Genomic DNA, 14,341 nt, shown 5'->3' with positions numbered 1-14,341 from the left:
GTGGACTATCAGAGTGTTGATGAAACACAGAATTTGTATCGGGATTGAATACAACAGTCACTATGCGCACTTTCCTCCACCGGAGTAATGTCTGAAACAGTCTACGCTTTGATCGTTCAGTGGAAGACCAGTAGGAGTTTCCGATTCACATCTGGTGGCATTCTGTAATCTCTGGTCTATCAGAGTGTTGATGAAACACAGAAAATGCATCGGGATTGAATACAACAGTCACCATGCGCACTTTCCTCCATGGGAGTAATGTCTCAAATAGTCTACGCTTTGATCGTTCAGTGGAAGACCAGTAGGAGTTTCCGATGCACATCTGGTGGCATTCTGTAATCTGTGGTCTATCAGAGTGTTGATGAAACACAGAAAATGCATCGGGATTAAATACAACAGTCACCATGCGCACTTCCCTGCATTGGGAGTAATGTCTCAAACAGTCTACGATTTGATCGATCCCTGGAAGACCAGTAGTAGTTTCCGATGCACATCTGGAGGCATTGTGAAGTCTGTGGACTACAAGACTGTTGATGAAACACAGAAATTGCATCGGGATGGAATACAAAAGTCACCATGCGCACTTTCCTCCATGGGAGTAATGTCTCAAACAGTCTACGCTTTGATCGTTCCCTGGAAGACCAGTAGTAGTTTCCGATGCACATCTGGAGACATTCTGTAATCTGTGGACTATCAGACTGTTGATGAAACACAGAAATTCCATCGGGATTGAATACAACAGTAGCCATGCGCACTTTCCTCCATGGGAGTAATGTCTCAAACAGTCTACGATTTGATCGTTCCCTGGAAGACCAGAAATAGTTTCCGATGCACAACTGGAGGCATTCTGTAATCTGTGGACTATCAGAGTGTTGATTAAACACAGAAATTGCATCGGGAATGAATACAACAGTCACCATGCGCACTTTCCTCCATGGGAGTAATGTCTCAAACAGTCTACGCTTTGATCGTTCCATGGAAGACCAGTATTAGTTTCCGATGGATATCTGGTGGCATTCTGCAATCTGTCTACTATCAGAGTGTTGATGAAACACAGAAATTGCATCGGCAGTGAATACAACAGTCACCATGCGCACTTTCCTCCATGGGAGTAATGTCTCAAACAGTCTACGCTTTGATCGTTCCTGGAAGACCAGTAGTAGTTTCCGGTGCACATCTGGTGGCATTCTGTAATCTGTGGACTATCAGAGTATTGATGAAGCACAGAAATTGCATCGGGATTGAATACAACTGTCACCATGCGCAATTTCCTCAATGTGAGTAATGTCTCAAACAATTTACGTTTTGATCGTTCCCTGGAAGAGCAGAAGTAGTTTCTGATGCACATCTGGTGGCATTCTGTAATCTGTGGACTATCGGAGTGGTGATGAAACACAGAAATTGCATCGGGATTGAATTCACCATGCGCACTTTCATCCTCCGGAGTATTGTCTCAAACAGACTACGCTTTGATCGTTCCCTGGAAGAAAAGTAGTTGTTTCCGATGCACATCTGGTGGCATTCTGCAATCTGTGGACTATCAGAGTGTTGATGAAACACAGAAATTGCATCGGCAGTGAATACAACAGTCACCATGCGCACATTCCTCCATGGGAGTAATGTCTCAAACAGTCTACGCTTTGATCGTTCCTGGAAGACCAGTAGTAGTTTCCGGTGCACATCTGGTGGCATTCTGTAATCTGTGGACTATCAGAGTATTGATGAAACACAGAAATTGCATCGGGATTGAATACAACTGTCACCATGCGCAATTTCCTCAATGTGAGTAATGTCTCAAACAATTTACGTTTTGATCGTTCCCTGGAAGAGCAGTAGTAGTTTCTGATGCACATCTGGTGGCATTCTGTAATCTGTGGACTATCAGAGTGTTGATGAAACACAGAAATTGCATCGGGATTGAATACAAAAGCCACCATCCGCTCTTTCCTCCACGGGAGTAATGTCTCAAACAGTCCACGCTTTGATCGTTCCCTGGAAGTCCAGTAGTACTTTCCGATGCACATCTGGAGGCATTCTGTAATCTGTGGACTATCAGATTGTTAATGAAACACAGAAATTCCATCGGGATTGAATACAACAGTCACCCTGCGCACTTTCCTCCATGGGAGTAATGTCTCAAACAGTCTACGATTTGATCGTTCCCTGGAAGACCAGTATTAGTTTCTGATGCACATCTGGTGGCATTGTGTAATCTGTGGACTATCAGAGTGTTGATGAAACACAGAATTTGTATCGGGATTGAATACAACAGTCACTATGCGCACTTTCCTCCACCGGAGTAATGTCTGAAACAGTCTACGCTTTGATCGTTCAGTGGAAGACCAGTAGGAGTTTCCGAATCACATCTGGTGGCATTCTGTAATCCCTGGTCTATCAGAGTGTTGATGAAACACAGAAAATGCATCGGGATTAAATACAACAGTCACCATGCGCACTTTCCTCCATGGGAGTAATGTCTCAAATAGTCTACGCTTTGATCGTTCAGTGGAAGACCAGTAGGAGTTTCCGATGCACATCTGGTGGCATTCTGTAATCTGTGGTCTATCAGAGTGTTGATGAAACACAGAAAATGCATCGGGATTAAATACAACAGTCACCATGCGCACTTTCCTGCATTGGGAGTAATGTCTCAAACAGTCTACGATTTGATCGATCCCTGGAAGACCAGTAGTAGTTTCCGATGCACATCTGGAGGCATTGTGTAGTCTGTGGACTACAAGACTGTTGATGAAACACAGAAATTGCATCGGGATGGAATACAAAAGTCACCATGCGCACTTTCCTCCATGGGAGTAATGTCTCAAACAGTCTACGCTTTGATCGTTCCCTGGAAGACCAGTAGTAGTTTCCGATGCACATCTGGAGACATTCTGTAATCTGTGGACTATCAGACTGTTGATGAAACACAGAAATTCCATCGGGATTGAATACAACAGTAGCCATGCGCACTTTCCTCCATGGGAGTAATGTCTCAAACAGTCTACGATTTGATCGTTCCCTGGAAGACCAGAAATAGTTTCCGATGCACAACTGGAGGCATTCTGTAATCTGTGGACTATCAGAGTGTTGATTAAACACAGAAATTGCATCGGGAATGAATACAACAGTCACCATGCGCACTTTCCTCCATGGGAGTAATGTCTCAAACAGTCTACGCTTTGATCGTTCCATGGAAGACCAGTATTAGTTCCCGATGGATATCTGGTGGCATTCTGCAATCTGTGGACTATCAGAGTGTTGATGAAACACAGAAATTGCATCGGCAGTGAATACAACAGTCACCATGCGCACTTTCCTCCATGGGAGTAATGTCTCAAACAGTCTACGCTTTGATCGTTCCTGGAAGACCAGTAGTAGTTTCCGGTGCACATCTGGTGGCATTCTGTAATCTTTGGACTATCAGAGTATTGATGAAACACAGAAATTGCATCGGGATTCAATACAACTGTCACCATGCGCAATTTCCTCAATGTGAGTAATGTCTCAAACAATTTACGTTTTGATCGTTCCCTGGAAGAGCAGTAGTAGTTTCTGATGCACATCTGGTGGCATTCTGTAATCTGTGGACTATCGGAGTGGTGATGAAACACAGAAATTGCATCGGGATTGAATTCACCATGCGCACTTTCATCCTCCGGAGTAATGTCTCAAACAGACTACGCTTTGATCGTTCCCTGGAAGAAAAGTAGTTGTTTCCGATGCACATCTGGTGGCATTCTGCAATCTGTGGACTATCAGAGTGTTGATGAAACACAGAAATTGCATCGGCAGTGAATACAACAGTCACCATGCGCACTTTCCTCCATGGGAGTAATGTCTCAAACTGTCTACGCTTTGATCGTTCCTGGAAGACCAGTAGTAGTTTCCTGTGCACATCTGGTGGCATTCTGTAATCTGTGGACTATCAGAGTATTGATGAAACACAGAAATTGCATCGGGATTGAATACAACTGTCACCATGCGCAATTTCCTCAATGTGAGTAATGTCTCAAACAATTTACGTTTTGATCGTTCCCTGGAAGAGCAGTAGTAATTTCTGATGCACATCTGGTGGCATTCTGTAATCTGTGGACTCTCAGAGTGTTGATGAAACACAGAATTTGTGTCGGGATTGAATACAACAGTCACTATGCACACTTTCCTCCACCGGAGTAATGTCTGAAACAGTCTACGCTTTGATCGTTCAACGGAAGACCAGTAGGAGTTTCCGATTCACATCTGGTGGCATTCTGTAATCTCTGGTCTATCAGAGTGTTGATGAAACACAGAAAATGCATCGGGATTAAATACAACAGTCACCATGCGCACTTTCCTCCATGGGAGTAATGTCTCAAATAGTCTACGCTTTGATCGTTCAGTGGAAGACCAGTAGTAGTTTCCGATGCACATCTGGAGGCATTGTGTAGTCTGTGGACTACAAGACTGTTGATGAAACACAGAAATTGCATCGGGATGGAATACAAAAGTCACCATGCGCACATTCCTCCATGGGAGTAATGTCTCAAACAGTCTACGCTTTGATCGTTCCCTGGAAGACCAGTAGTAGTTTCCGATGCACATCTGGAGACATTCTGTAATCTGTGGACTATCAGACTGTTGATGAAACACAGAAATTCCATCGGGATTGAATACAACAGTAGCCATGCGCACTTTCCTCCATGGGAGTAATGTCTCAAACAGTCTACGATTTGATCGTTCCCTGGAAGACCAGAAATAGTTTCCGATGCACAACTGGAGGCATTCTGTAATCTGTTGACTATCAGAGTGTTGATTAAACACAGAAATTCCATCGGGATTGAATACAACAGTCACCATGCGCACTTTCCTCCATGGGAGTAATGTCTCAAACAGTCTACGCTTTGATCGTTCCTGGAAGACCAGTAGTAGTTTCCGGTGCACATCTGGTGGCATTCTGTAATCTGTGGACTATCAGAGTATTGATGAAACACAGAAATTGCATCGGGATTGAATACAACTGTCACCATGCGCAATTTCCTCAATGTGAGTAATGTCTCAAACAATTTACGTTTTGATCGTTCCCTGGAAGAGCAGTAGTAGTTTCTGATGCACATCTGGTGGCATTCTGTAATCTGTGGACTATCAGAGTGTTGATGAAACACAGAAATTGCATCGGGATTGAATACAAAAGTCACCATCCGCTCTTTCCTCCATGGGAGTAATGTCTGAAACAGTCTACGCTTTGATCGTTCAGTGGAAGACCAGTATGAGGTTCCGATGCACATCTGGTGGCATTCTGTAATCTGTGGTCTAGCAGAGTGTTGATGAAACACAGAAAATGCGTCGGGATTAAATACAACAGTCACCATGCGCACTTTCCTCCATGGGAGTAATGTCTCAAACAGTCTACCATTTGATCGTTCCCTGGAAGACCAGTAGTAGTTTCCGATGCACATCTGGAGGCATTCTGAAATCTGTGGACTCTAAGTCTGTTGATGAAACACAGAAATTGCATCGAGATTGAATACAACAGTCACCATGCGCACTTTCCTCCATGGGAGTAATGTCTCAAACAGTCTACGCTTTGATCGTTCCCTGGAAGACCAGTAGTAGTTTCCGATGCACATCTGGAGGCAATCTGTAATCTGTGGACTATCAGACTGTTGATGAAACACAGAAATTCCATCGGGATTGAATACAACAGTCTCCATGCGCACTTCCCTCCATGGGAGTAATGTCTCAAACAGTCTACGATGTGATCGTTCCCCGGAAGACCAGAAGTAGTTTCCGATGCACAACTGGAGGCATTCTGTAATTTGTGGACTATCAGAGTGTTGATGAAACACAAAAATTGCATCGGGATTGAATACAACAGTCAAAATGCGCACTTTCCTCCATGGGAGTAATGTCTCAAACAGTCTACGCTTTGGTCGTTCCCTGGAAGACCAGTATTAGTTTCCGATGGACATCTGGTGGCATTCTGTAATCTGTGGACCATCAGAGTGTTGATGAAACACAGAAATTGCATCGGGATTGAATACAACAGTCACCACGCGCACCTTCCTCCTCGGGAGTAATGTCTCAAACAGTCTACGTTTTGATCGTTCCCTGGAAGACCAGTAGTAGTTTCCGATGCACATCTGGTGGCATTCTGTAATCTGTGGACTATCATAGTGTTGATGAAACACAGAAATTGCATCGGCATTGAATACAACAGTCACCATGCGCACTTTCCACCATGGGAGTAATGTCTCAAACAGTCTACGCTTTGATCGTCCCTGGAACACCAGTAGTAGTTTCCGGTGCACACCTGGTGGCATTCTGTAATCTGTGGACTATCAGAGTGTCGATGAAACACAGAAAATGTGTCGGGATTGAATACAACAGTCACCATCCGCACTTACCTCAATGGGAGTAATGTCTGAAACAGTCTACGCTTTGATCGTTCATTGGAAGACAAGTAGGAGTTTCCGATGCACATCTGGTGGCATTCTGTAATCGGTGGACTATCAGAGTGTTGATGAAACACAGAAATTGCATCGGCATTGAATACAACAGTCACCATGCGCACTTTCCTCCATGGGATTAATGTCTCAAACAGTCTACGATTTGATCGTTCCCTGGAAGACCAGTAGTAGTTTCCGATGCACATCTGGAGGCATTCTGATATCTGTGGACTCTAAGTCTGTTGATGAAACACAGAAATTGCATCGGGATTGAATACAACAGTCTCCATCAGCCCTTTCCTCCAGGGGAGTATTGTCTCAAACCGTCTACGCTTTGATCGTTCCCTGGAAGACCAGTATTAGTTTCCAATGCACATCTGGTGGCATTCTGTAATCTGTGGACCATCAGAGTGTTGATGAAACACAGAAATTGCATCGGGATTGAATACAACAGTTACCATGCGCATTTTTCTCCATGGGAGTAATGTCTCAAACAGTCCACGATTTGATCGTTCCCTGGAAGACCAGTAGTAGTTTCCGGTGCACATCTGGTGGCATTCTGTAATCTGTGGACTATCAGAGTATTGATGAAACACGGAAATTGCATCGGGATTGAATACAACTGTCACCATGCGCAATTTTTTTAATGTGAGTAATGTCTCAACCAATTTACGTTTTGATCGTTCCCTGGAAGAGCAGTAGTAGTTTCTGATGCACATCTGGTGGCATTCTGTAATCTGTGGACTTTCAGAGTGTAGATGAAACACAGAAATTGCATCGGGATTGAATACAAAAGTCACCATCCGCTCTTTCCTCCATGGGAGTAATGTCTGAAACAGTCTACGCTTTGATCGTTCAGTGGAAGACCAGTAGGAGGTTCCGATGCACATCTGGTGGCATTCTGTAATCTGTGGTCTAGCAGAGTGTTGATGAAACACAGAAAATGCGTCGGGATTAAATACAACAGTCACCATGCGCACTTTCCTCCATGGGAGTAATGTCTCAAACAGTCTACCATTTGATCGTTCCCTGGAAGACCAGTAGTAGTTTTCGATGCACATCTGGAAGCATTCTGAAATCTGTGGACTCTAAGTCTGTTGATGAAACACAGAAATTGCATCGAGATTGAATACAACAGTCACCATGCGCACTTTCCTCCATGGGAGTAATGTCTCAAACAGTCTACGCGTTGATCGTTCCCTGGAAGACCAGTAGTAGTTTCCGATGCACATCTGGAGGCAATCTGTAATCTGTGGACTATCAGACTGTTGATCAAACACAGAAATTCCATCGGGATTGAATACAACAGTCACCATGCGCACTTCCCTCCATGGGAGTAATGTCTCAAACAGTCTACGATTTGATCGTTCCCTGGAAGACCAGAAGTAGTTTCCGATGCACAACTGGAGGCATTCTGTAATTTGTGGACTATCAGAGTGTTGATGAAACACAGAAATTGCATCGGGATTGAATACAACAGTCAAAATGCGCACTTTCCTCCATGGGAGTAATGTCTCAAACAGTTTACGCTTTGATCGTTCCCTGGAAGACCTGTAGTAATTTCCGATGCACATCTGGAAGCATTCTGTAATCTGTGGACTATACCAGTGTTGATGGAACACAGTTATCGCATCGGGATTGAATACAACAGTCACCACGCGCACCTTCTTCCTCGGGAGTAATGTCTCAAACAGTCTACGTTTTGATCGTTCCCTGGAAGTCCAGTAGTAGTTTCCGATGCACATCTGGTGGCATTCTGTAATCTGTGGACTATCATAGTGTTGATGAAACAAAGAAATTGCATCGGCATTGAATACAACAGTCACCATGCGCACTTTCCTCCATGGGAGTAATGTCTCAAACAGTCTACGCTTTGATCGTCCCTGGAAGACCAGTAGTAGTTTCCGGTGCACACCTGGTGGCATTCTGTAATCTGTGGACTATCAGAGTGTCGATGAAACACAGAAATTGCATCGGGATTGAATACAACAGTCACCATCCGCACTTACCTCAACGGGAGTAATGTCTGAAACAGTCTACGCTTTGATCGTTCATTGGAAGACCAGTAGGAGTTTCCGATGCACATCTGGAGGCATTCTGTAATCTGTGGACTATAAGACTGTTGATGAAACACAGAAATTGCATCGGCATTGAATACAACAGTCACCATGCGCACCTTCCTCCATGGGAGCAATGCCTCAAAGAGTTTAGGCACTGATCGTTCCCTGGAAGACCAGTAGTAGTTTCCGATGCACATCTGGAGGCATTCTGTAATCTGTGCACTATCAGAGTGTTGATAAAACACAGAAATTGCATCGGGTTGAATACAACAGTCACCATGCGCACTTTCCTCCATGGGAGTAATGTCTCAAAGAGTCTAAAGTTTGATCGTTCCCTGGAAGACCAGTATTAGTTTCCGATGGACATCTGATGGCATTCTGTAATCTGTGGACCATCAGAGTGTTGATGAAACACAGAAATTGCATCGGGATTGAATACAACAGTCACCACGCGCACCTTCCTCCTCGGGAGTAATGTCTCATACAGTCTACGTTTTGATCGTTCCCTGGAAGACCAGTAGTAGTTTCCGATGCACATCTGGTGGCATTCTGTAATCTGTGGACTATCATAGTGTTGATGAAACACATAAATTGCATCGGGATTGAATTCGTCATGCGCACTTTCCTCCACCGGAGGATTGTCTCAAAGAGTCTACGCTTTCATTCTTCTCTGGAAGAGCAGTAGTAGTTTCCGATGCACATCTGGTGGCATTCTGTAATCTGTGGACCATCAGAGTGTTGATGAAACACAGAAATTGCATCGGCATTGAATACAACAGTCACCGTGCGCACTTTTCTCAACGGGAGTAATGTCTCAAACAGTCTACGATTTGATCGTTCCCTTGAAGACCAGTAGTAGTTTCCGATGCACATCTGGTGGCATTCTGTAATCTGTGGACTATCAGAGTGTTGATGAAACACAGAAATTGCATCGGCATTGAATACAACAGTCACCATGCGCACTTTCCTCCATGGGAGTAATGTCTCAAACAGTCTACGCTTTGATCGTCCCTGGAAGACCAGTATTAGTTTCCGGTGCACATCTGGAGGCATTCTCTAATCTGTGGACCATCAGAGTGTTGATGAAACACAGAAATTGCATCGGGATTGAATACAACAGTCACCACGCGCACCTTCCTCCTCGGGAGTAATGTCTCATACAGTCTACGCTTTGATCGTTCAGTGGAAGACCAGTAGGAGGTTCCGATGCACATCTGGTGGCATTCTGTAATGTGTGGTCTAGCAGAGTGTTGATGAAACACAGAAAATGTGTCGGGATTAAATACAACAGTCACCATGCGCACTTTCCTCCATGGGAGTAATGTCTCAAACAGTCTACCATTTGATCGTTCCCTGGAAGACCAGTAGTAGTTTCCGATGCACATCTGGAGGCATTCTGAAATCTGTGGACTCTAAGTCTGTTGATGAAACACAGAAATTGCATCGAGATTGAACACAAAAGTCACCATGCGCACTTTCCTCCATGGGAGTAATGTCTCAAACAGTCTACGCTTTGATCGTTCCCTGGAAGACCAGTAGTAGTTTCCGATGCACATCTGGAGGCATTCTCTAATCTGTGGACTATCAGACTGTTGATGAAACACAGAAATTGCATCGGGATTGAATACAACAGTCACCATGCACACTTCCCTCCATGGGAGTAATGTCTCAAACAGTCTACGATTTGATCGTTCCCTGGAAGACCAGAAGTAGTTTCCGATGCACAACTGGAGGCATTCTGTAATTTGTGGACTATCAGAGTGTTGATGAAACACAGAAATTGCATCGGGATTGAATACAACAGTCAAAATGCACACTTTCCTCCATGGGAGTAATGTCTCAAACAGTCTACGCTTTGATCGTTCCCTGGAAGACCAGTATTAGTTTCCGATGGACATCTGGTGGCATTCTCTAATCTGTGGACCATCAGAGTGTTGATGAAACACAGAAATTGCATCGGGATTGAATACAACAGTCACCACGCGCACCTTCCTCCTCGGGAGTAATGTCTCAAACAGTCTACGTTTTGATCGTTCCCTGGAAGACCAGTAGTAGTTTCCGATGCACATCTGGTGGCATTCTGTAATCTGTGGACTATCATAGTGTTGATGAAACACATAAATTGCATGGGGATTGAATTCGTCATGCGCACTTTCCTCCACCGGAGGATTGTCTCAAACAGTCTACGGTTTCATTGTTCTCTGGAAGACCAGTAGTAGTTTCCGATGCACATCTGATGGCATTCTGTAATCTGTGGACTATCAGAGTGTTGATGAAACACAGAAATTGCATCGGCATTGAATACAACAGCCACCGTGCACACTTTTCTCCACGGGAGTAATGTCTCAAACAGTCTACGATTTGATCGTTCCCTGGAAGACCAGTAGTAGTTTCCGATGCACATCTGGTGGCATTCTGTAATCTGTGGACTATTAGAGTGTTGATGAAACACAGAAATTGCATCGGCATTGAATACAACAGTCACCATGCGCACTTTCCTCCATGGGAGTAATGTCTCAAACAGTCTACGCTTTGATCGTCCCTGGAACACCAGTAGTAGTTTCCGGTGCACACCTAGTGGCATTCTGTAATCTGTGGACTATCAGAGTGTCGATGAAACACAGAAATTGCATCGGGATTGAATACAACAGTCACCATGCGCACTTTCCTTCATGGGAGCAATGTCTCAAAGAGTTTAGGCACTGATCGTTCCCTGGAAGACCAGTAGTAGTTTCCGATGCACATCTGGAGGCATTCTGTAATCTGTGCACTATCAGAGTGTTGATAAAATACAGAAATTGCATCGGGATTGAATACAACAGTCTCCATCAGCACTTTCCTCCATGGGAGTAATGTCTCAAACCGTCTACGCTTTGATCGTTCCCTGGAAGACCAGTATTAGTTTCCAATGCACATCTGGTGGCATTCTGTAATCTGTGGACCATCAGAGTGTTGATGAAACACAGAAATTGCATCGGGATTGAATACAACAGTTACCATGCGCATTTTTCTCCATGGGAGTAATGTCTCAAACAGTCCACGATTTGATCGTTCCCTGGAAGACCAGTAGTAGTTTCCGATGCACATCTGGTGGCATTCTGTAATCTGTGGACTATGAGAGTATTGATGAAACACAGAAATTGCATCGGGATTGAATACAACAGTCACCATGCGCACTTTCCTCAATGTGAGTAATGTCTCAAACAATTTACGTTTTGATCGTGCCCCGGAAGACCAGTAGTAGTTTCTGATGCACATCTGGTGGCATTCTGTAATCTGTGGTTTAGCAGAGTGTTGATGAAACACAGAAAATGCGTCGGGATTAAATACAACAGTCACCATGCGCACTTTACTCCATGGGAGTAATGTCTCAAACAGTCTACCATTTGATCGTTCCCCGGAAGAACAGTAGTAGTTTCCGATGCACATCTGGAGGCATTCTGAAATCTGTTGACTCTAAGACTGTTGATGAAACACAGAAATTGCATCGGGATTGAATACAACAGTCACCATGCGCACTTTCCTCCATGGGAGTAATATCTCAAACAGCCTACGCTTTGATCGTTCCCAGGAAGAGCAGTAGTAGTTTCCGATGCACATCTGGAGGCATTCTGTAATATGTGGACTATCAGACTGTTGATGAAACACGGAAATTCCATCGGGATTGAATACAACAGTCACCATGCGCACTTTCCTCCATGGGAGTAATGTCACAAAAAGTCTACCATTTGATCGTTCCCTGGAAGACCAGTAGTAGTTTCCGATGCACATCTGGAGGCATTCTGAAATCTGTGGACTCTAAGACTGTTGATGAAACACAGAAATTGCATCGGGATTGAATACAACAGTCACCATGCGCACTTTCCTCCATGGGAGTAATGTCTCAAACAGTCTAAGCTTTGATCGTTCCCTGGAAGACCAGTATTAGTTTCCGATGGACATCTGGTGGCATTCTGTAATCTGTGGACCATCAGAGTGTTGATGAAACACAGAAATTCCATCGGGATTGAATACAACAGTCACCACGCGCACCTTCCTCCTCGGGAGTAATGTCTCAAACAGTCTACGTTTTGATCGTTCCCTGGAAGACCAGTAGTAGTTTCCGATGCACATCTGGTGGCATTCTGTAATCTGTGGACTATCATAGTGTTGATGAAACACATAAATTGCATAGGGATTGAATTCGTCATGCGCACTTTCCTCCACCGGAGGATTGTCTCAAAGGGTCTACGCTTTCATTGTTCTCTGGAAGACCAGTAGTAGTTTCCGATGCACATTTGGTGGCATGCTGTAATCTGTGGACTATCACAGTGTTGATGAAACACAGAAATTGCATCGGCATTGAATACAACAGTCACCGTGCGCACTTTTCTCCACGGGAGTAATGTCTCAAAGAGTTTAGGCTCTGATCGTTCCTGCAAGACCAGTAGTAGATTCCGGTGCACATCTGGTGGCATTCAGTAATCTGTGGACTATCAGAGTATTGATGAAACACAGAAATTGCATCGGGATTGAATACAACTGTCACCATGCGCATTTTCCTCAATGTGAGTAATGTCTCAAACAATTTACGTTTTGATCGTTCTCTGGAAGACCAGTAGTAGTTTCTGATGCACATCTGGTGGCATTCTGTAATCTGTGGACTATCAGAGTGTTGATGAAACACAGAAATTGCATCGGGATTGAATACAAAAGTCACCATCCGCTCTTTCCTCCATGGGAGTAATGTCTGAAACAGTCTACGCTTTGATCGTTCAGTGGAAGACCAGTAGGAGGTTCCGATGCACATCTCGTGGTATTCTGTAATCTGTGGTCTAGCAGAGTGTTGATGAAATACAGAAAATGCGTCGGGATTAAATACAACAGTCACCATGCGCACTTTCCTCCATGGGAGTAATGTCTCAAAGAGTCTAAACTTTGATCGTTCCCTGGAAGACCAGTATTAGTTTCCGATGGACATCTGATGGCATTCTGTAATCTGTGGACCATCAGAGTGTTGATGAAACACAGAAATTGCATCGGGATTGAATACAACAGTCACCACGCGCACCTTCCTCCTCGGGAGTAATGTCTCATACAGTCTACGTTTTGATCGTTCCCTGGAAGACCAGTAGTAGTTTCCGATGCACATCTGGTGGCATTCTGTAATCTGTGGACTATCATAGTGTTGATGAAACACATAAATTGCATCGGGATTGAATTCGTCATGCGCACTTTCCTCCACCGGAGGATTGTCTCAAAGAGTCTACGCTTTCATTCTTCTCTGGAAGAGCAGTAGTAGTTTCCGATGCACATCTGGTGGCATTCTGTAATCTGTGGACCATCAGAGTGTTGATGAAACACAGAAATTGCATCGGCATTGAATACAACAGTCACCGTGCGCACTTTTCTCCACGGGAGTAATGTCCCAAACAGTCTACGATTTGATCGTTCCCTTGAAGACCAGTAGTAGTTTCCGATGCACATCTGGTGGCATTCTGTAATCTGTGGACTATCAGAGTGTTGATGAAACACAGAAATTGCACCGGCATTGAATACAACAGTCACCATGCGCACTTTCCTCCATGGGAGTAATGTCTCAAACAGTCTACGCTTTGATCGTCCCTGGAAGACCAGTAGTAGTTTCCGGTGCACACCTGGTGGCATTCTGTAATCTGTGGACTATCAGAGTGTTGATGAAACACAGAAATTGCATCGGGATTGAATACAACAGTCACCATGTGCACTTTCCTCCATGGGAATAATGTGTCAAACAGTCTACGATGTGATCGTTCCCTGGAAGACCAGTTGTAGTTTCCGATGCACATCTGGAGGCATTCTGTAATCTGTGGACTATAAGACTGTTGATGAAACACA

Source organism: Schistocerca gregaria, chromosome 3 (assembly GCF_023897955.1).
Source record: "Schistocerca gregaria isolate iqSchGreg1 chromosome 3, iqSchGreg1.2, whole genome shotgun sequence".
Lineage (NCBI taxonomy): Eukaryota > Metazoa > Arthropoda > Insecta > Orthoptera > Acrididae > Schistocerca > Schistocerca gregaria.
This window is presented reverse-complemented; position numbering follows the sequence as displayed.